Source organism: Xenopus laevis, chromosome 4L (assembly GCF_017654675.1).
Source record: "Xenopus laevis strain J_2021 chromosome 4L, Xenopus_laevis_v10.1, whole genome shotgun sequence".
NCBI classification, from domain to species: Eukaryota; Metazoa; Chordata; class Amphibia; order Anura; family Pipidae; genus Xenopus; species Xenopus laevis.
The window spans coordinates 70591967-70616151 of NC_054377.1; the positions used below are offsets into that span (position 1 = coordinate 70591967).

The 24185-nt window shown below is 38.6% G+C and overlaps 1 protein-coding gene across 2 annotated transcripts in view; it reads right to left on the reverse strand.

Annotated features, from left to right (window-relative positions):
* adgrg1.L (adhesion G protein-coupled receptor G1 L homeolog) overlaps window positions 1-24185 on the reverse strand; it is an 84675-nt gene that overhangs the window by 54897 nt on the left and 5593 nt on the right. Inside the window, exon 1 of one of the 2 annotated variants that reach the window (XM_018258107.2) lies at window positions 10055-10118. The exons of the other annotated variant lie outside the window; for it this stretch is intronic. The gene's annotated coding sequence lies outside the window, so the exon portion shown is untranslated. Of the gene's footprint in view, window positions 1-10054; window positions 10119-24185 lie in introns of those variants that run through there. 2 annotated transcript variants of the gene reach the window in all.

The window sequence follows — 24185 nt, forward strand, 5'->3', positions numbered from 1 at the left end:
TGATACTGAATGTTACGGTTTTAGTACTTTCCCAATGTGCCTGCTATCTCTTGTGCCTTCCCAGAGGCACCTGTGTGTCGGCCTGAGTGCAGCTAAACGGAGCAGAGATCAGCCCAAAAACATGGAAACATGCACTTTGGGGCTGATATACACTCAGTGTAGCTGCACTTAAGCAGAAACTGACACCTGTCAGTGCAGCTACACACAGAAACATACCTGTCTACATAACACAGGCTAAGAGAAACATGCCTGTGTGGCCTCATCCTTATGATACTTTGTGGCATCCCATGGACCCCAAAAGTCATCAATGATTGTGTCTCCAATTTCTAATTCTTATAGTCTTCATTAAATTAAAACCTAAGAAAAAAAGGAAACTTAAAAGAAAGGAAACGTTACTTTATTGATCATTGTAATACAAGAGTAACTTTTAGTAAAACTGTACACTGGCAACAAATTAGATCAGAAAGATTTTAGGTCCCTTCATATAATCCTGTAGCTGCTAGACCTCGGTCTGTTATTACAACATGAATGATCTAAGCTTTGCCATTGACTCTGAAAGCAACATGCTTGCCTGGACTGGAATTTAGGTCAGGCCTTGCTTTGTGCAAATGGTGCATTCCTGAGAAGAATTACTGTGGTTGGGGCAAGCAACAGGTTCACTGAATCCAACAACTGTCCTGGAGAGCTATGAAAAAAAAGAAGCTCTGACTGTGTAACTCTGTGTGTGTCTCTCACTGTGTGACTCAGGTTCTAAATATTTCTGCACATTTTGATTTGGCCCCATCCATGCAGCTTGTCCTCTAACTATACTTCCACTACATATTGCTAGTGCAGTAGTGGTTTACCATTACATTACATTTTTTTAAGGATCTGCCACGTGTAGTGCGGGGAACATTTTGACCACATGCATTTTAGCCACATGTCTGACGAAAGGGTGTGCCCCGAAACGTTACACCTTAATAAACATGCAGGGGTCTCCCCGATTGCATCGTGTCCTGTGTGCCGGTAATTTTGCCTTGTAAAATCAGGACTGTCCCAAGAAAAACAGGGCAGTTGGGAGGCATAGTTACTTATTTTCATTACTAACCCGAGTAGCCAAACAACTATTGTTCTTTAAAGGGGTGGTTCAATTTTATATTCATTTTTAGTATGCTATCGAATTGCCAGTTCTAAACAACTTTTCATTAGTTATTTTTTTTATAGTTTTTCAATTATTTTCCTTCTTCTTCTGACTTTTCTGGCTTTAAAAACAAATGCTTTACAAATGTATTATTATTGCTCTTTTAATTGTCATCTTTTAATTCATGCCCTCTCCTCTTCATAGTCCAGTCTCTTATTCATATTAATGCATGGTTGTTAGGGTAATTTGGACCCTAGAAACCAGATTGCTGAAATTTCAAACTGGAGAGCTGCTGAATAAAAAGCTAAATAACTAAAGAAAAACACAAATAATTTAAAATGAAAACCAGTTGAAAATTGTCTCAGAATATTGCAGGGGATTAAAATAGGGAAAGAATTTTCGCCTTCCAGGCAGCTCTATCTACCAGGCAGATAACAAACCAGTTTTAGGGTAAGTCCACACAGGGCGTTTTGTGGAGACTTTGTGGAGAGCACTATGTGTTAGGATGACACCCTCCTGTCAGGCAGCTCATAGTGGCATCACCATCCTACCAGGCAAAACATAAGGGTAAGGCCACACTGGGCGTTTTGGGGAGATTTGGTCGCCGGCGCTAATCACGCGCGGTGATTCGTTTTCCAAAGTCGCCGAAGTTTCCACTTCGGGCAACTTCAGAAAACGAACCGCCGCATGTGATTAGCCCCGTTGTGTTCTTTCATTTTAAGCCGGCGCAGAGTCAGGGAAGGCGTTTGGGGAGATTGGTCGCCGCGTGTGATTAGCGCCGGCGTTTTTTCATTTTAGCCGGCACAGAGTGAGGGAAGGTGTTTGGGGAGATTGGTCGCCGCAAAGATGAGACGATTAGTCGCCAGGCGACTAAATCTCCCCAAAACGACCAGTGTGGCCTTACCCTTATGTTTTGCCTGGTAGGATGGTGATGCCACTATGAGCTGCCTGACAGGAGGGTGTCATCCTAACGGATGGTGCTCTCTATAATTTTTAGTTTTTTAACCCATTCCATGCTTATCATTCTAGTACTACTTCCCGTTCTGCTCCTGCTGTATATACTTTCTATTTCTTCCACTCCGAGTCCTTTTTGCCTCACATTGCACTTCTTTAAAGCTGTCCAGTTTTACCCTCACCCACTTATCTTCTAATCTTCCCTCCACTGCCCTAAATATGTATTTCCCCTTTTAATGTACTCAGCTTTTTTTATTTGCATAACTTTTCTGCATCCATTTCCACCCTCTTGATAATTATCTTTATTTTAATAATTTACAGCTAAAACACTAAGGGGTGGGATGTTTTCAGTAAATCTTTGCTACCTCAGGCAACAAAACATTCCTGGTTAATTTCTGACTGGCAGTACTTTGAATCGCTGGCCAGAAAACAAAAGGTCGAATTTCAAATTCATGTGAATTTTTTTTAACTCTAATAAATTAGATTTAAAAAAATCAAATATCTAAAACTCAAATGAATATTACTGTTTGTATAACATAAAAATATTGTTTGTGAACTTTCCGATTTCCCGCGATTTTTTTGCCGTTTTGCGAATTTTGCTAGATTTTATTGTGAAAACGTTTGAATTGCTCGTGTTTTTTTCGTGAAAAAAAATTTGCGGTTTGTTTGTGAACTTTCCGATTTCCTGATTTTTCACGATTTTTTTGCAGTTTTGCGAATTTTGCGGGAAATTTGCGAATTTTTCTGCAAAGCCTAACGGGAGAAATTTGCCCATCACTATTGAGCAAAAAAATTTTATATCAAAAGATATCTGTCCCAAGGCCTTTTCTTTTAGTAAAATAAATTATTTATTTATATTCACATTAAAAATCAAATACATACTACCCCACACGGCCCACCTTAGGCATGTCCCTTTGGCTTAATTGGGGATTTACAGAACTCAGATGTGGACTCCCAACCGATGAATGCATCACTATTCAGCAGCCATTATACAGAAGGAGCGGATGATATCACACAGCACATCATCAAAGGGAGGAGCAAATGACATCACAACCTCCATATCTGGCAGCTTAAAGGAAAACTATACCCCTCAAACAATGTAGGTCTCTATAAAAAGAGATTGCATGAAACAGCTCATATGTAAAACCCTGCTTCATGTAAATAAACCATTTTCATTATAATATCTTTTTTTAGCATTATGTGCCATTGGGTAATCATAAACAGTAAATTGCCATTTTAAAAGTAAGCCACCCCCTGGGATCGTATGATTCATGCAAACCATACATGTTAGGTAACTGTCTTTTGCTTCCACACTTCTTCTTGTTAAAGTTAGAGCTGGAGTATTTCTGCTCAGGTGATCTCTGAGGCAGCACACATACAGTCACGAAATGGTGGTTCAAGGCAAGGGATGTAAAAGGGCAAGATTTACTTAAATATATATACCAGTTTGGTGAGATTCTTTAATATGCAACTTAACTTGATATAAATCGGTTGCATTTAGTATTAATTTTGGCAGCAAAGAAACATTTCTGCTTGATAAACAGAATCACAGTTTTCAGGATCACAGCAGCCAAAAAGGGCACACAAAATCTACATAAATCCACTCTGCCAAATAAATACACTGACATTTTAAATATTAACATCATGTAACTTGAAAACACTCAAAAAGCAAAGGTGACAGTTTTTTAGATGATGAAATATTTTATAAACTCTGCTAAACTTTGAATCTGGATAATAGGATGCAACAAAATAATAATACACCAGAGTGGCATTATAGCAATATAGTATACAATGACATCTTTAAAATTTTGATACCCCCATTTGCAAAGAAAGCTCTGTACAAAAATGTGCATACTAAGACAGGAGTGGTCTTAACCCAACTAAACACCTGTGGGATGAATTAGAAAGCTTGATCCCCAACATCAGTGCCGAACTTTAATAATGCATTTGTGACTGAATGTAAGTAAATCCCACAAACACTGGTTCAAACTGGGATTGGGTATTCAGTACTGCTAAATAGGCATTCACAGTACAAGTGTTAAATCCCTTAAAGGCCGCCTTATACTTATTGTGTGCTGTAAATAGGGTTGCCTAGCCAGTAAAATACCAGCCAGGGCCATTATTACTAGATAACTGGCAAGCTACTTTCTCCCATGAACCACCCCTATTCCTGTTTATGGAAGGCTTTAAGTAAAGGGAAACTTGTGTCTATCTGAGCTGTACCCTGCAGAATTCAATTCTGCCAATGGAACAGGCCTATATGCTTGATATTGCATAATTTAGCACTTCTACATTTGTACCTGTATCAGTGGTAAATGAGCCCTCGTCATTTTAATATCCCACCAATTATAGCTCATTTTAATTATAGTTGTATCCCCCTTTAAAAAACTGTTAATTTGGTAAAATGGTTTTCTACAAAAAAAAAACATGTAAACAACGCATCTTTAATCTAGATAAGTAACCATTAATACCAAGAAATTCAAAGTTTCAGACCTTTTTCCTGTTATATAACCACAGCAAGCAACATAACAAACAAGCATGAAACTTAATTACAGTAAAGACTATACCTCAAAAACAAAAAGATGTACAGCTGTAAGTACCAAAGGCACAAATTGATGCCATGCACAGAAATGGAAAATATATCTGGCATATGTATAGTATGTAAATATTCTATTTGTACCATCACCATTTTCATTGCATGAAGTATTTTCATGGTCACACTCAACAGCTGGTAGCAACTGGTATAAAATTTGCAGCCAAAATCAAGAAACCACTGACAATGTTATGTTCATAACTGAATCAATTATATGAATAAAGTACCAAAAAATCATTTGTAATCACTTCTCCAACACCAGATGGAGTTCTACAACATAACCTTCTTTTAGTTTTGTGGTGTTTGTTTCTTTTCAGATGTTTCTAATAAAAGTACTACCGGTAACTTTTTTTGTGGTGTCCCATGTAGAATAGAGTTGTGAGGTTTTGTTATTTTGTTCATCAATGATGACAAATTAAGGAGGTTTGTGGGTTACTCTCTTTTTGGTATATGAGCCACATAATTTGTTGTTCATTGAAGTATACAATTTCTTTAATAGCACTGGAGAACATCCTTGCAGGGGCACGGCACAAACTATAAGTAGGGCACTATGATTAAGCTGCCCCTGCTTAATTCCCCTTGAGCAGTGCCTGACATCAGGTAGCATCGAAAATATGCTTTGTTTTAAATATACATATACACATACAAAACACTGTGTGGATGGATCAAAAGATATATGCTCCTTTTAACTACCCCTTTATTAAGCATTTTTTTTCCATGTTTTCATGGCAAAAACATGCTAGTAAGGGTTCTTTGTAATAGTACAAATACATTTAAACAATAATAATACTCAAATATAGTACTAAAAATACTGATTCTTAAAGGATCACCATTTAGTCAGGTTATTATTTAATACACCTAGATTTTTTTTTTTAGTTAAGTCTAAGTTTTTAGTTAAGTCTAAGACACACACCTCTAGCATTATTAGAATTACAAATACGGTAGTACATCCACAAATTTTGTGATGTAAGTAGGGTTGTTGGGATCACCAGCGGAATCTTTATCAAGTGTGAAGTATTTTTATTTGATATTTCCTCTATCTATTTTACTTTCCACAATCAAAAATGCAGTTTTTTTTTTACCCCTTTCCAGGTCTGTGGATTCTGGCAAATGCCAAAGGGGCTGCTGTAAGATTGCATAGACAGTCACTATTTATTGGACTGGTGTGGGGCTGTTTGGACATCTGTCCTTGGGGTTGCCACTGTTTCCAGAAAAAACCTTCCGATATATTAATCTTTTTTCCCTATTAATAACATTGGGATCAACTATCATTTTTACCGGCCAGGCCAGTAAAAGACCGGCCTGGTGGCAACCCTATCTGTCCTATTCCAAAATGAAGATATAAACTGCATATTCTGCATAGGATATATCTTGGTCAAACAGAGACATTTTGTGAGTTTTACATGGACTGCTACAGTGTGGGGAGTCAAAAGGTGAAATTTCAGCAACAATTTTTTTTCAATCTACAAACAAAAAGTGTAATATAGACTGTCTGTTCAGTCATGTTAGTGAAAGCTTATATGGAATTCAAGCAAGCTTTGGCAAGTTCCACCTTCAGTGTATATTACAGTACAGAACAAAACCAAGAAAGAAACTGAAAGAATTTACATTGGGTAGAAAAAGTTCAAAACTATGCCTCTAGCACCACATTTACTAAATATCAATTAACATGGTCACACAACACATATGGTGTTTAGCACACCATTTAAACTAGTAGGTCCTCTGCGAGACTGCCCCTGGAAAATCCAGCTAAAAGGGCTGCACTAACTGCAATTTCATTTAAAATGCATTGCTTATAAGTGACCATGAATTTAATTTTCAGATTCTCTGGTAATTCTTTTCAGATTCTCTGGTCACTCTAAATGAGGGCATTTGGCACCTACGAAATCCGGAGTGACACAGGAATTGCAAAGACATTGCCTTAACCTGCTATATACATATTGGATACATGGCACCTACGGTGCAATGGTGTGGGATTGCTACCACTAGTCTAGGCCCTTGTGACTGCGCTTGTTTGTTCACTACCGCAATCAAATGCACATGTGGTGGTGCCGGTGCGGGCTGTGGTGAAGTGGCCAGCCGGGTTGCCTAGGATATCCAGCTGGCTTTGTCTGGTATTGTGTGGGTCTGCCAGTGGGCACAAGCTGGAAAACCTTTGCTGGTGCGCTGCGTGGCACCTCTGAAAAAAGTGCAAAGCGATCCACTGCTGCTCATGACAACACATACATCACCCTATCCCTTGTTAGGCCTTACTAATTTATTTTTTGTTGCATGGCAGTTGCCAACTTCCTCATCCTAGCTCACAATATTTAGACAAATATATTGGCTGGACTAATGCTGAGAGAGGACTAATGTGGGCCCCATCAGGGCAGAGTAGTATTTATACCACGGGGTAGGAGACAGAATAGCACCTTTGTAGGAGAGCAATAGCAAATGGAGACTACAAAAAATAAAAAATGTGAGATAAAAAGAGAGGCTATGTGTCTCTTATCCTGGCTCCTCCAAGCAAAAACATCTTCTGCTGCCTGTTGAACAAGTTGAATCAATCCTTTAATCTCTCTAACTCTTCAGGTTAAACAAAAGTCTGCTGGCTTCTTAGCCCTGTCACTGTACCACCTGTTCTAGATTGCCTAGCACCACTGCTGTGTGAAGAATCAAATTAATGTTTCCCATAGGGATGCAATAAATCCACTATTTTTAGATTCTGCCAAACCCTTTGTGAAAGATTCAGCTGAATAACAAACTGAATCCTAATTTGCGTATGCAAATCAGGGTCAGTAAGGGAAAAAGAAACATTTTTTTACTTCCTTGTTTTGTGACAAAAAGTCACATGTAAAAGTCCAGTATACTGCAGCACACTATGAAATGTATAATTTTCAAAAGTGAATTTTATTGGCTCAAAACATGTGAGCAGACAATATGTGGCAACGTTTCGGGCCTCACAGGACCCTTTCTCAAGGCTTGAGAAAGGGTCCTGTGAGGCCCGAAATGTTGCCACATATTGTCTGCTCACATGTTTTGAGCCAATAAAATTCACTTTTGAAAATTATACATTTCGCAGTGTGCTGCAGTATACTGGACTTTCGCATTGATTTTCTGACCCGTGGCAGGTTGGATCAAATAGTGCTCAAGCACCTGATCCAAAAGGATTCATCGTATGAGGTTAGAGCACTCCATTATTGTGTGAAAAAGTCACATGTAGGGATGGGCGAATTTTTTCGCTGTAAAAATTACGCCCATAGATTTGTATGGCATTGCGCGTCAAAAAAACCCCCCATTTTTGACCCCCCTAGACTTTAATGGGCATCAACGACATTTCGCCAGTGGGATGTGCAAGGATGTGAGCCTGTGCATGTGTGTGAGTATGACAAACTGTCTTAATGACAATTGCATCTGACAGACAAGCTCAACTGCTAATATGTATGTTCATGGCACTGATTTGCTTGCAAAGTAGATAAAGATGGCTACATTGTCTCAGAGTCATAAGCTCATAACCCCCCCCCCACACACACACACACACCCACACGTAGAACCTCCATTACTGTAGTGTATATGATAAGCATACTGCACAAAGCACAATATTATTAACCACTAGTCAATGACTGCAAACAGGGTCTAAATACTGTAGAGATGCTTGAAGGACTTTCTACAGGTTGTCTTAGCAGGAGCAACTTGGCATCATACTATGTCAGTAGCAGCAGCATAACAATATACTGTGACAGAGCTGCCAGAAAAGTGCCATATTTTATTATTGTTTATGTGCGCCACTTTAAAATTTCCAAGACCCAGTAATAAAAGGAATTCCCAAATGCATAACTAAATTATAACAATTGCAGAATGGAATTGTATAGAAACTAATTACTGAATGCCAGCATAAAGAATAGATCAAAATCATCGTAAAAATAAAAACAAAACACCTGTGTAACGTGCCAGGAAGAACCTGGATTCCTGTGTTCATTATGCAAGTATTGTATATGGAAAGAGGGCAAAGCAACAGACCTCAAATGCCAGTTCCATTTCCTATGTTTCTCTATGAGCCACTCTGTTTTTCCACTTCAAGCTGCTGTGTTTTATCTGAGCCCGGCACATGTTTCCTATTCTTATCTACTATTCAGCTAGAAGCAGCAGGTCCTCCCTGAGCTCGATGCTTTTATTTTTGTGGTCACTGTTACTCAAACCTTTCAGAACTCTTACTGAGGCCTTTCTGCACATTTAAAAGAATGCCCTACCTATATGTAGCTGCTTGGCATTTGCTGTGGCATAATAGCTCCCTGTATTTTTCAGAGGAATTGAAGCTCATATAAACACTAACTCCTTGACCTCAGGCATCACAGGAAAATTAAAGTTTTGGATTTCAGTAGGCAGAATACTGACAATTTGTCACAAGGATAATACCAAAATTCTTGGCATTAACCCAAGTTCAAAAAGTTCACCTGATAAAACACATAAACCAGATGCTCAAAATTATTATTATAGTTATACAGGGAGTCCTCGCGTTACATCCAACTTATATACAACTCACACTTAAAAAAAGATGGCTACTATAGTAACATACTGTGGTTTGATTGACTTTTATTACCATTTAGCTTTAATAAACCACCTGCCCCTATCCCTTCTGGCATGTGATGTCTATTGCAGAGCACAGAAAGGTAAAAATAAATATGAACAGAAAGGTAAAAATAATAATGAACACAAAGGTAAAAATAATACTATGTTAATACTATGTTAAGACAAACTTCTGCCTAAGTTGCATCTATTAAGGAAAAGTATATGCTTCAACTTACATACAAATTCAACTTAAGAACAACCCTACAGACTCTATCTCGTACGTAACCCGGGGACTGCCTGTAATTTATTATAATAGCCAGAACAGTACTTGCTCCTTTGCAGTTCTCTAACCTGTTACTTGAAGGGGAGCCATATGATACATTAACGTTCAGTTAGTTTGCTTTTGAATCTGACCTGTTACTGGTAACAGGTTAAAGAACTGTAAAGGAAGGAGTAGTGTTCTGGCTATTATGTTAAGCATCTGTTCACTCCAGACTTTATAGATTACATTTTTGTCTACCTAACTATATTGAGTGAGCATTAGCCTCCTCTCCCACCTGTACACAGAATCATTATGTTGTCTCTTGTGCAGACACGTGTCTGATTATGGCAAAGAAACGTAAGAGTTTACATTCTTGCTCCAGAATCAGCAGCTTGTGCCTGCACCCAAGCAGACACAATGGCTAATGATTTTCGGCTTGCCTATTTCAGCAGGCCGTTTTCAGCCCACGTGTTGTAAATAAATAAAAGGAATACAGAATGAATATACAAATTGTTTTTGTTCTATATGTAAGGAGAGAAAAATTATAAAATACAGAGAGACGAGTAGGAAAACTTACCACACTACTGGTTTCTAGTCTCCACAGACTCCGCAGCATACTTGCTTCTGCTTCCGAGTGCAGCATCAAGCATTTGCTTGCACAGCACATAGTAACTACAAGTGCAGAGGCAGGAATGCAATCTCACAACTGGAACCTTAGTATTCTAAGCCACAAACAAACCAATCTCAGAACAAAGCAGACTTTGTTGAAAAACCTATTAAAGTAGCCAGCAAACCCTGAGACAGAGGCCAGGGAACAATCCCTGTCTTTAAGACTGCAGTTGTAATCAGCAATCCAAACACCTACAATACCAATTTCTGGCTAGCATCTTTCTCCAAAATGTTAACACCCTTAATTGTAGACATAAGGTAATGCACTTAAGGTAATACACAGTCTTGGTCACACAAAAGAAAAAGCAATAGCCCAAGTACGACCACAATTAGACAATATGCACCCAATCGTATAGGAGCACTAATGAGAAGTAAAAAATTATTTTAAGGTCAGCATTTCAGTTCTATGCAGAGAACTTTTCTTGAGAGAGGTGCAATAAAAGTTTATTTGAGACACCAGTCTTCTGCACACACAGAGTGCATGGGCAGTGACATTGGTGAAATTACATCATGATGTACCATATGTGTGTGACATTTAGGGTAGAACTACACGAGCGCTTTTACCTGCAATAGCATTCGTTCCGACGCGCTTAGATGAATCGCAGGTGTCATGTCGGATGCGCAGATTAAGGAAAGTAATAGGAATGTCAGACGTTGTCACTGCGTGCATTCGACTCGATACGACTGTCTGCCACCCTTCATCCTCGCATCCAACAGTAGCAGTTGAGATTATTTGGGGGGCAAAAAAGTTTTATTTACCATATGGGCACCCAAGGGCTGCCCACTAAATAAATAAATAAATAAATAAATATATATATATATATATATATATATATATATATATATATATATATATATAAATATATCATTCTGAATGTGGGAACAGGGAAAAAGCAACGCATAACAAGCTGAGGTCATTAATCAAATTATAAGAGTGGTGCAGAATCGTAATCCAGAAGCATGGTCATTTACAGTCAACAGGTCGGTTCAGGTAATGAAACAGCAACGGCCAGTGGACAGGCAAGTGGTGCATGCTTCAGTATGGGAAGTAGTGCAAATAGGAGAAATTGGTGGTCGTCCCCGCTGCCAAGTATCCTTACAAGATTAATGTATCATAGATTAGTGTAGGAAACATAATTTCCCTAAACATTTGTATACAATTATGTAACTTTATTGATAACAATAAACCTAGATATTAAGGTCATCGCCTTTATGCAATATCTCACGCATATGATCCATCATTTTACAGATGTTGTGCTTCTGTTTGTAAGCTAATACAGTTATGGGACTATGGGAGATGGCTATCCTGAAATTCTAAGCTTTCTGGATAATGAGTTTCTTGATTTGGTTTGTCTACTAGCTTAGAGAGAATGTCATGATATTAAAGGGGATGTCATACAAATGTGAACACTTTTTGTTTGCTTTATGAAAGTACATTTAAACCTTTTGCAAATATGGTCTGTTTAAAAATGTTCAATTATGTTAAAGTTGCTTGTATAGAAAACAATTGCAATTAAAAGCTGTTTCTGTCTGCCCTTTTCTTTTCATTCTTATTTTGCCAGACTGCAGATATAATGAATCAGAAATCAATTCTCCTTCTGTTCCCAAAATGCCTTGCAAGTATTCTCCTTGTTTGCAGGTCTGTTAAAGGACAAGCAGATGTTTAATCAATAGTGGGTGAAAATACATTAGGCACCCTCCAGTGATTACAATTACTAACCTTGTATAAAGCTGACAAAAACTGCTTCAAATGACGTTACAAAAGAAAAACTTTAAAATCATTGGACATTTTCATTAATGTAAACTGGAATGCTCCTTAGAATTAAATTAAACGAAACCCTTTAAGGCAAGAGAGAAAAAATGACAAAATAAAAAAGTAATTACCACCCTGGAGGAAATGGCAGCATTCCATCCTAGTTGTCTAATAAGACAGCCAGCCAAACTCACTGGCAGAATTCCTTCCTGAAATGCCATGGCAGGGGAGCTGGAGAGAGAAATATTTAGCTAAAGGCAAACATTGAACTTTATGAACTTATGTCAATTTTTCAACTTTACTTACTTTGCAACTGTATCAGGCCAATGAGGTGAACTGTAAAGGGAATGATAAGGGAAATGGCAAGATGATAGGAGATAGAAACATTTTCAAGGGAGGGCAAATAGGCAAAAGTATCACAAGTAATATTTCTACAAAATGTTACATACTTGGATTTACACTCTTAAGGTGGCCATACATGGATAGATACGCTCGTTTGGCGATGTCGCCAAACAAGCGGATCTCCCTCTGATATGCCCACCTTGAGGTGGGCAATATCGGGCTGATCCGATTGTGGGCCCTAGGACCCAACGATCGGATCCTAGCGAACGCAAACGGGCGGTCGGATCGCGGGACCGCATCAACGAACAGATGCAGCCGCAATCTGACGGGATTTTTAATCCCATCCGATCGAGATCTGGCCGACTTTCGGCCAGATCTCGATCGGGGAAGCCCGTCGGGGGCCCCCATACACGGGCCAATAAGGTGCAGACTCGGTCTGTCGGCAGCTTTTATCGGCCCGTGTATGGCCACCTTAAGGCTAGTGAGAAACCAATCTACTGTTATCTGTCAATGTGTGTTTCTGCACTGACAGGCACAATATTAGCTTAGAGCAGTGATCCCTAACCAGTAGCTCGTGTACAACATGTTGGATGTTGCTCCCAGTGGCCTCAAAGCAGGTGCTTATTTTTGAATTCCTGGCTTGGAGGCAAGTTTTGGTTTCATAAAAACCAGGTGAACTGCCAAACAGAACCTCAATTTAGGTTGACAATCCACATAGGGGCTACCAAATGGCCAATCACAGCACTTATTTGGCACCCCAAGAACATTTTTCATGCTAGTGTTCCTCCCCAACTACTTTTACTTCTGAATGTTGCTCATGGGTTCAAAAGGTTGGGGATCCTTGGCTTAGAGCATACAAACACAGCAGATTTTGGTGTGGGGGAAATTCTGTATATAATAGCCCAGAATACCTGGCAGTGTAAGTGTGTTACCAATTCAACAAATAATCCCCCCAAAACACATGCGATAATAATAAAGTGTAATTTCCCTTTAATAATACTCCAGAAAACCTGACAGTAAATACAGTCCCAATAACAATGGTGCCAGTTCCATTAACATACCTCCCAACATTCAAGAAACGGAAAGAGGGACAAAAAGTTCTGAACATTTTTTGACCTCGTCCATTGTATGGCCACACTCCCTAATTACCATGTCCATTTTACAAAATTTGGCAGGTTATGAAAGTTTCTGGGAGTTTTAGTGCAATGTTTTATGTGTTATAACAGTTTTGCAAATTAAAGTGAACTTGCTTATCTTAAATAGTTACAATTGTATCTTTTATTATCTTAAACTGTTACAAAAGTATCCAAGTGCAGTTGCTGAGTGTTCTGGGCTCTCTGTCAAAAAGCCTCTAATTTTAATTAAGTTTCAGAAGCTTTGTATCTTTTTCTGGCGTCAGTGCAGGAGATCAAAGAGAAAGTCAGGACATTTCAGTAAGAAACCCCAGTGCAGGAGATCAAAGAGAAAGTCAGGACATTTCAGTAAGAAACCCCAATACAGGAGATCAAAAAAAAAAGTTGGAACATTTCAGTAAGAAACCCGTGACTGCGGGCTAGCAGAAAATGGTTCAGTTGGGATATATGCATTAATAATGCCCCTAGAAGCTGTGGCTGGATAGATAGAGTGTGGGTTCTAATGATGATAGTTCAGATCACAGGAGAGAATAAATAGAGTGCAAGTCCTGCCAGCAGTATGTATGGGCTCTTCTTAATCAGGGACACATACTCAGGCACACAAACATGCTCTCCAGCAAAAGTAGATCATGTAACACTCATAACAGGTAGAGAAATTGTGACAATACAGATTTCTTTAGGCAGCACACAAGGAGATCTGGTTCAGGTCCAGACACAAAAATCGAAACTGAGATCTACTAAGTAAAACGCATACACAAGACGTTATAAGATTCCAAGTCAGAAGCTTTACAGATAATTGAAATAAAACACAATTACCTTTTTTTACGCCTGCTGCCTGCACATACTGCTTCCCTCAGTTTAAGTCCCAGTGCAGCTGCACAGGGATTGGCTAGGCTGCAGAGTGAATCCTTCCAGTCTATCCAATCTTGTACAGCTACACAGTGTTTGGCTCGAATGCAGGGTGAATCCCTCTAGCCGATCAAATCAGTTTAGCTGTACCGGGACTAGAAGACAGAAATAGCCCTACAGGCAGGAGACTTAAAGGAGAACTAAACCCCAAAAATTAATATGGCTAAATATGCCATATTTTATATACTGCACCAGCCTAAAGTTTCAGCTTCTCAATAGCAGAAATGATTCAGGACTTCAAACTTGTCACAGGGGGTCATCATCTTGGAAAGTGTCTGCGACACTCAAAGTGGGTCTAAGCAGCTGTTGAGAAGCTAAGCTTAGGGGTTGCCGCAAATTATCAAGCAGAAAATGAGGTTGGCCTGTAATATAAGATGATGCTACAGGGCTGATTATTAAATTGTTGTATTTATATTCTATGTGTACTGTATATTTTGAGTTGGTCCCTAAGCTCAGTAAGTGACAGCAGCACAGAGCATGTGCAGTGAATCAGAAGAAAAGAAGATGGGGAGCTACTGGGGCATCTACAGTCACATATCTTTTCTGATAAAGGGCTGTGGTTGACTTGGGCTGGTACAGAAACTCAAAATGCATTTCTACCCTACTTCTTTACTTAAGCTTCAGTTAAGCTTTAGTTCTCCTTTAAATTGGAACTTCAGTTAAAGTTAAAAAACTTGGGGGTGGCCATAGGAGACAGGAACAGCAAACAAGAAACGGATCCGCACACACGCTATGATCAGCAGTTGGGGGGACACCCCTCTTTATTATATCACCTCGTGATCAACGTTTCGGGGGGATAAACCTCCCTTCATCCTTGATGAAGGGAGGTTTATCCCCCCGAAACGTTGATCACGAGGTGATATAATAAAGAGGGGTGTCCCCCCAACTGCTGATCATAGCGTGTGTGCGGATCCGTTTCTTGTTTGCTGTTGCTAAGGTACCTGGCCGGGGTCAACGGAGAAACCAGCACCACCAACGCAGTGAGAGGAAAGGCGAGTGTGCGGTAGGAACATATAATACATAGGAGACAGGAAGACATGACCAGGATCATGTATGGTGGACCATGTATGGATCAGCAATGGAGGTAAAAGAAATGATAAGTGGTAACAATTAAGAATCACTGTTACAGAACTCAGAATTACAGAAGCTATAATGAGTCTTAGGTAATATAAATGCCGTTTTCCTTGCACAACTCTGAGAAAAAAATTATTTGGGGTTTACCTTGATGTGGTATGGTGGCTTGTCAATTTTGTGACCATACCTTAGTAACTAAAAACCATATTCACATATTCAATGCGGGGAGCAGGTCTGGGTCAGCTGGGCCCACTGGGTTTTTCCCTGTGTTCTGCCAGCCCAGTCCAACCCTGTGCACAGATACTAAATCATTAATGAAAAAGGGGACCTGGAAATCTGCATTGATCAATCCCCCCTCTTTTGTATGCTTGTAGCTAACGTGACCAGATAAGTTATACTTCCATTGTACCTATATATAATTTATTTAGCCTTGGAGAGATCTAACAACCCACCTTTATGTCATGCAAGGGCCAGTTTCCTATAACAATGAAAGGAAAAGATAAGGCATAGTGAACACTGAACTATTGCTTTATCTGTTTGACCTTTCAGAGCTGACAAACAGAATTATTAACTTTTCTATATTTTTCGCTCTTTTCCTGTAGAAAAAAACATTTTATTTTATAAATAAATAGCTTACTTACTGTTTCTTTCAGATTTTTTTTATTACTCATTGCCATTACTAAATATAAATCTGCTAATCCAATCCAATCATTACAGGCATCAATTTACTGTATCCTTTTTAGATATATTCACATTTTAACACAACTCCACCTCACTTATTAAACAGATATATTATACTAATTTGTGCAGAGAATACAGTATATGTGCATGTTACTATCTTTAATTTTCCCCTATAAATGAACTGTACTCACTCTATAATTATATCTGAGTAATAAATCAGATAATGAGTAGGTGCTGAGATTAATTGAACAAACTAACACCTACAGCACACTTCGCTTATTCTCCCCAGACAAGGAGCTGTGTGCATTTGGTAGGAGTTTATTTGCCTATTCCTGCGTGCATCACTTTTATTTAATGAGCACCACATTACCCTTATTTGAGCATATGTTGCTGGAAACCATTACTATTTTGCTATAACTATGTCTTTATGGACAAAGCTAATAACAGGAAAAAATCAGTACTCTCGATTGCCTACTAATAATTGTATCTCACAGTTTCTATTGAGGTCTGACCTAAGTCGCAATAATCAAATTAAACAGAACAATTTTCCAAAAGGGAAAAGAAAAGCAACCCACAGAAACTATCACAAATACTTGGTCACATGTCACCTTCTCCTCTACCCACCACTAATATATATACAAATTAGGGATCAGTGATTCTTAATACCACGTAGAAGGGAGAAGAGAGGAGAGAACCTTGCTTTGTGACTGCAAAATGCCTTCAACGGTTAAAACCAACCCTCACCTCTGTAGACCATATATTGATTCTTTCAGCGACCAACTTTTTCATTCACCATTCAGTTAGTGGAAGTATATAAAATTCCTCAACTTATACCGAAAACGTAAAGTACAGTGCTTAAATAAATACAACCAATAAAATATTGATTGTCGCTACACCGACTCTGTGTATATTTTATCAATTGTTGATTCTAAAAAAACTCTAATATTAATTAATTTAACAATTCCTAGTATTTATGTTAAAAAAAGAGAGAATTATAATTCATTGATATACTTTATAAAGTGCCTGTGCTCCACTAGTTGATAAAGGACCTCTTACATCATTTGTATCGTGATAATTGAGGTAGTAATATAGAAAAGTGACTGGTGCTATTAATAAAAAAGTTGATTGAGTAGATTTAAAACAGTGCTACTCAGTTGCAAATTAACCCAACCGCTCCTTGAGGATAAGAGAGGAATTGTGAAAAAAGATAGTTGGTGGAGTTGCTCCCAAGATTTCTAGTTATATTTTTTCTAAGTCCCTAGGAGCACCACAAAGTGGGAGAAGGCAGAAACTGAAGTGCTGCGGTCTCGTTAGTTAATCCTTTCCTGTCTAAAAAGAGAGGCTATTTAACCCTAAAAAACCGCAGACCATTCAGTTCATGGAGAGAAAACAGATTTAAGAAACAGTTAAGGAAGAGTTCCTATTCGTTTAAAAAGTGCAATTTTTGTTCACCAAGGTGAAGTAATTAAAAGAAGATCAAGAGTCAAATCTTGCCCTGACGCGCGTATCCCATACTTGCCTTTTGAGAAAGCTGTGGCGAAACGCGTCTCTTCTCCCTTCTACGATTAATTTTACCCTTGTGTGCAATGTAGTTTTACGAAACAATTTAATAAAGAAAGTTAGTGAAACCCTTTTTAGTATTCTTGATACTACCTGAACCGTGATATCTACTATTATAGGGACATCACAAACCAAAGGCTTCAGGTGGTATCAAGAATCACTGATCCCTAATATGTATGTATATTAGTGGTAGGTAGAGGAGAAGGTGAGGTGTGACCAAGTATTTGTGATAGTTTCTGTGGGGTGCTTTTCTTTTCCCTTTTGGAAAATTGTTCTGTTTTCTATGGACAAAGCTGTCATTATACAAGTTTAAAATAATACCCTCAGTAAAATTACTCTCATTAGTTATTAATATTGAATGTGCCAACGTTAAAGTTATCAGGTGCCAAATTCCTGTATAATTAACATATTATTCTACAGCAAAATAATTGGTAATTAAATTTGGAATGGCAATGGGTGTAGTAAGTCTAGAAAATAATATAGGGTGCTTTCCTTTCTCCCAGCATCTGTGTAAACTGGCATTGCTATATAACATTTAATTTCCTTTCTAGTCTCGATTCTTTATAAAGATAAACAAAGAGTGAGACGCTGACAGATTACCTCTTAAATATGTACTTCTAACCTGCCCTACAGGCAAAGGTAAGGAATGTCTGAATTACAAAAAGGGATTTGGAGAAGGTAAGGGAGGAGGGTATGAACAAAGCAAACTAATCCAGCAATGCTTTCTAACATAGATCACATTCCACTCTTGTTACATTTACCCTTTCAATAGAGTTTATAGATATCTGCTATCCACTAGACTTTTGATTCTAGAACACAGTTTTGACAATCTGAAGCTCAGTTACTAACTGGTCATGGAGTGCAGATCACAGAACAAAATGTTCAATTAACCAAAGATTCTCAGAGAGCTCTTTTTTCAAAATTTCATCATAAATTTGGTCACCACTATTTAGTGCAAAATTTAGCACCCACCACTAGTAAGTTATGAGAGGAAATGGTTGCAACGTTTGTGTAAATAGCACACAAGTTGCATTACCATTATTATGAGCACCGCCGTACAAGTCATCAGGGTTCCCTTACATGGCCTCTTATTGCACAGAATTTTACAGGGACAAAGAGAACACTAGCTAGAAACAATTTGAGCAAACAACAAAACAAATTACATCAGGGGCCTATTTATCATGCTGTGTAAAAAGTGGAGTGAAGCATCAAAGGTGATGTTGCTCATAGCAACCAATCAGCAATTAGATTTCAACAGTTAGAAAACAAAAACAAAGATCTGATTGGTTGCTATGAAAAATATCACCAGTAATATTTCACTTCACTTTTTACACAGCATGATAAAGAGACCACTAACTGTATCAAAAATCTGTAATCAAATTCTATATTATTCCATTAGTAATGGGATGAGGACGTAGTCCCTACGTTGCATGCATGCTCATAATAAGCGAGCAAGGGTGATGTTTGTGCCGCTACACTGGGACACTGACTCCCGGTGCATAGCACAGGCAGAGAAATGATGTAAGCAAGTGAAGCAATCAATAATGCATGTGGGCAGGTTCTACATAAATATTAAAGGTGTTGGTCCTGGGCCACCACAGATTGCATCTTGATTTGTAAATGTAAAAGTCCTTTTGTAGCCTCTTACTACCTACCTCAGGATGTTGCTTAGCTCTGCTGAGTTTTCGTAACCTATAGAAACCAAACAGCAGGTAATATTTACTATTACACCTGTTTAAAAGCAAAAATCTATTGGTTGTCTTGGGTTGCTGTACCTAAGAATACTTTGAGCCTCTTAGAACATACAGGGGTCTGTTCAGAGAAATTATGTGTATGCAGACATCTTTTTAAAGTCCATTTATTTTGAAAGAAAAATGTTAAGACCATCAGGTATATTAATAGTGTCAAACAAATGTATGCTTAGCAAATGGTCTTTCATTAAAGTTGCCATTTTAAAAATCTTACTAATCCCTAAAAGACGTATAAGGGCTATTCCACACGGGGAGATAGCCTTGCGTTTGCGGTCGCGGCGACAAAGCGCCGCGCCAGTCGCCGCGACCGGCGCAGGCGACAGTTTTGTATGGGCGCCTATGTAAAAACGCCTGTGCTAACCACACGAGGCGATGCGCTTTTCAACAGTCGCCTGAAAATGCCTCGCCAGGCTTTTTCAGGCGACTGTTGAAAAGCGCATCGCCTCGTGTGGTTAGCACAGGCGTTTTTACATAGGCGCCCATACAAAACTGTCGCCTGCGCCGGTCGCGGCGACTGGCGCGGCGCTTTGTCGCCGCGACCGCAAACGCAGGGCTATCTCCCCGTGTGGACTAGCCCTAAAGCTCTGAGTATTACCCATTTGTGCAAGCAAGCTAAACATGCTACCCAATACAATGTCATGAAGGCTCAGTATGGTAGAGCTGATTGTTGCATTCTACGTGCACAAAAGTGCAGTTTTAAAATAGATCAATATGCAGTGACAAAGACTAGAACACAAAGTGGAGCATATAGATTTGATTGCTTGACTGCCCTTCCAACAAACATCTTGCTGAACTCCATACCCCTCAGCTTCACAGGTAATTGTGGTCTCACTTTTATTAATTCAAAGGCGAGGCTTAAGGACCAAAAGTCCACAGCAAGAAATCCTACAGGGGATTCAAACTTGTAACTTTGTTACCAATAGTTTGAACTGGCTAAGCCCGTGAAATGAAGAGTGACAGAAGAATGTGATTGCTTGGACTTAATAGTAACAAGTATCTAAAGGAACCACAAAGCCAAAGCTTGACAGATCACAGTGGTCTCATTTTTTACCTCTTTCATTCAAAGATTGGCTTTAACTATTAAAAAAAGAAGCAAGAAATCTTACAGGGAATTTAAACTCATTCATTTGCACAATCACAGGCTGTAACCACAAGACTACAGGTTAAATTCAGTAAGAAGTTATTTGATGGCATTCTGCATTCAAAGAGGACAGGGTTAAAGAGCATAGTTGAGATGATAAAGCCCAGGACAAGAACATGGTTTTGATCACTTGACCTTTTTTTGATCAGGCATTGAATGAAACCACCATTTAACTAGTTATAAAATCGACCAATATATATCTTTGATTTTAGAATTGCCAAGTCTTAAGATACAAGAGAGATCAGATAATAGTGGATACAGCAGCAAGGACCCCCCACCTTTCTCTTGTTTTTTGGCTGTAAACTCTTGTGAGCAGATGCCTCCCTTACTGTCTTTAAAGGAAAGACTGGAGAAAAAGAGACTTCTGCTACATTGTTTTAGGATTCAAAATCCAGAAGGGGTAAACCAATACAGCTTTCAAATGCAATTATAGTTAAAATATATTTTCAACCACTGAAAATTGTAATAGTCCTATTGGATTGCAAGATCTTTTAAAGGGATACTGTCATGGGGGAAAATGTTTTTTCAAAATGAATCAGTTTTTAGTGCTGCTCCAGCAGAATTCTGCACTGAAATCCATTTCTCAACAGATTTTTTTATATTCAATTTTGAAATCTAACATGGGGCTAGACATATTGTCAATTTCCCAGCTGCCCCAAGGCATGTGACTTGAGCTCTGATAAACTTCAATCACTCTTTACTGCTGTACTGCAAGTTGGAGTGATATCACCCCCCTCCGTTTTCCCCCCCAGCAGCCTAACAAAAGAACAATGGGAAGGTAACCAGATAACAGCTTCCTAAAACAAGATAACAGCTGCCTGGTAGATCTAAGAACAACACTCAATAGTAAAAACCCATGTCCCACTGAGACTCCTTCAGTTACATTGAGAAGGAAAAACAGCAGCTTGCCAGAAAGCATTTCTTTCCTAAAGTGCAGGCACAAGTCACATGACAAGGGGCAGCTGGGAAATTGACAAAATGTCTAGCTTCATGTCAGATTTCAAAATTGAATATAAAAAAATCTGTTTGCTCTTTTGAGAAATGGATTTCAGTGCAGAATTCTGCTGGAGTAGCCCTATTAAGTGATGCGTTTTGAAAACATGTTTTCCGATGACAGGATCCCTTTAAGGAGGGCCCTCTTGTATTGGTTAGTGTTGGCATACCTCCCAACTGTCCCTTTTTTGGAGGGACAGTCCTTCTTTTGACAGCTCAACCCGCAGTCCCTCATTTGTACTGGAAAGTCCCTCTTTTCTATGCACTGAACAGCCAGAAAAAGAAACAAAGTTTCTCACTTAATTGGCTTTTAGCAGAGAGCCAGCTAACAGGTGCAAATAAGATACTTTGTAACAATTTTGAGACACAAAAACACAGTTTAGATAAGGAGAAATATTTTCAAACTTTCATAACCTGCCAAATTTGGTAAAACAAACATGGTAATTAGGGGGTGTGGCCACAGAAAGGGGTGTGGTCAAAAAAATTGCTGCGCTACGTGCGGGAAAACATTTTTTGTCCCTCTTTTTACTTCCAAAATGTTGGGAGGTATGGTGTTGGTACTTTTTTAATTTAATCTGAATGTTCAATGAATACACACATTTATTTTTATAGTGCTGTTGAATATGTTGGCACCTTTTAAAAACATTTTAATAATAATTTTAATTAATTTGTAATACAGTAAATTACAGTAGCAACCAGATATAGCTGCGAAAATTCCATAGTGATCAGTTGAACAAAAAAATAAAAAATGAAGATCAATTGCAAATTGTCTCAGAATATCTTATCTACAGTAAAAAAAAAATAATACAAAGGTAAATAAAAACACCCTGCATCACCTGCGCTAAATGATAGGTGATGATAGGGATGAAAGAAGGCTTTTTTGCAGCAGAGAAATAAATATAAGAATATCCTGGGTGAAGTATTAACAGTACATGAGATAGATCCAGTACAGTACATGAGATAGATGCAGTACAGTGGAGATAAAACGGCAAAAACTGGGAAAGCCCAAAATCTCTGAATCTCACGTGAGAGTGTGAACTCTGCTCATATAAGATCCCAGCTCATTTTTACTAGACAGTCTTGTTTGACTGATCACCTACCTGTCCTAATGCTCATCCTGCAGCTGGGTCTACTCATCCCCAGCAACCAAGGACAGCAAAATAGAACTATACAATAGTTTTTTTCATTATTCAATTAATGGATGCATATTGTCAAGGAAGTAAATATATGTAATACAGGTATAGGATCTATTATCCAGAAACTCTTAATCAAGAAATCTCTGAATTAGGAAAAGTTTCCCCCCCATAGATTCCATTTTATCCAATAATCCAAATTTGAAAAAATTATTTTCTCTGTAAAACTTGATCCAAACTAAGATATAATTAATCCTTATTGGAAGCAAAAGCACCCTATTGGGTTTATTTAACGTCGGCATGATATTCTAGTAGACTTACGTGCGCAGTCGGGGGACCTTCGGCACGCATTAGTGTGGCCGAAAATCTTTCGAGTGATGGGAGCAAATTCAGGGGGGGGGGGTTGACAGCTCTGTGAAGATATGAAGATCCAAATTATAAAAAAATCCGTAATCTGGTAAACCCCAGGTACCAAGCATTCTGGATAACAGGTCCCATACCTGTTCTAAATGACCAAAATTTGTATTCTGGCTCTGAAAACAATACATATATCTGACAAGAGCTTCAACAACAGATCATAGTTGTGCTTGGTGCATCTGTGCCACTTCCAATTCTAAATTATGCACAAGTGTGCCTACTCAAGCAGGGAAAACCTAGAGCTCCGACCACATTTGTATTCCCTCTGCGAACTGCATCAATAGACACAGCACACCATGTGCAGATGTCATTTTGACACTGTGTACCAGAAAAGACACATCCCAGCTCCAATAATTCAATATACTGCAGAACTGTGTGTGAACCAGGGCCGCCATTGTGGGGGAACAGGAGGTACAGTTGCCCAGGGCCCAAAGAAATCTTCAGCAAAGGGGTGAGAACCTATGTGACCCGAGGTGGTGACACTGAACCTTTTGCTAGACATCTCTGTGAGTAAATTGATTGCATAACCACTAGAAGCCACATGGTATATACATTTTTTCAACACAGGAGGGGGTATCGCTGTTACTTTCATGTCATCTCATTTCTACATTTTACAAAATGATATAAATTCTTTCCCTTTTTTAATACAAATAAATGTTTTTTACATTACATGAGAACTGTCTGTTTTTTTTTGCTAATAACCTGCAAATTTTTTGAAGATTGTTTCCACATCACCATGCCTTGAACACTCTACACAAATAATAGGTGTGAGTGTGTATGTGTGTAAGGCGTTGTACTTAACAGCTACAATTATTTGCCTTGTACATGCCTCTATTTGTTTGCTTTTCTCATGAAGCAAGAGAAAAATAGTCTCATTTTGCCTGATCACAGGTATTATAACTATATTTTAAGCTTGTTTTAGTCGTTTGATATGGTGGAATCACAGTGTCCCCTAGTGTTGAAGGGCTAGAACATCATGCTTTGTTTTGGCAGCAATTACAAACATACAGATCGGACACAAAGGCAATCTGTAAAAATTCTGCAAAAATTCCAATAGTTGGTTTAACTTCCTTAAGTGTGAAAACTTTTACTTTTTCATCAAAGTCTGCCTCTGGGTATAACGGTTTGCATCACTTAGGGCTGGTGAACACT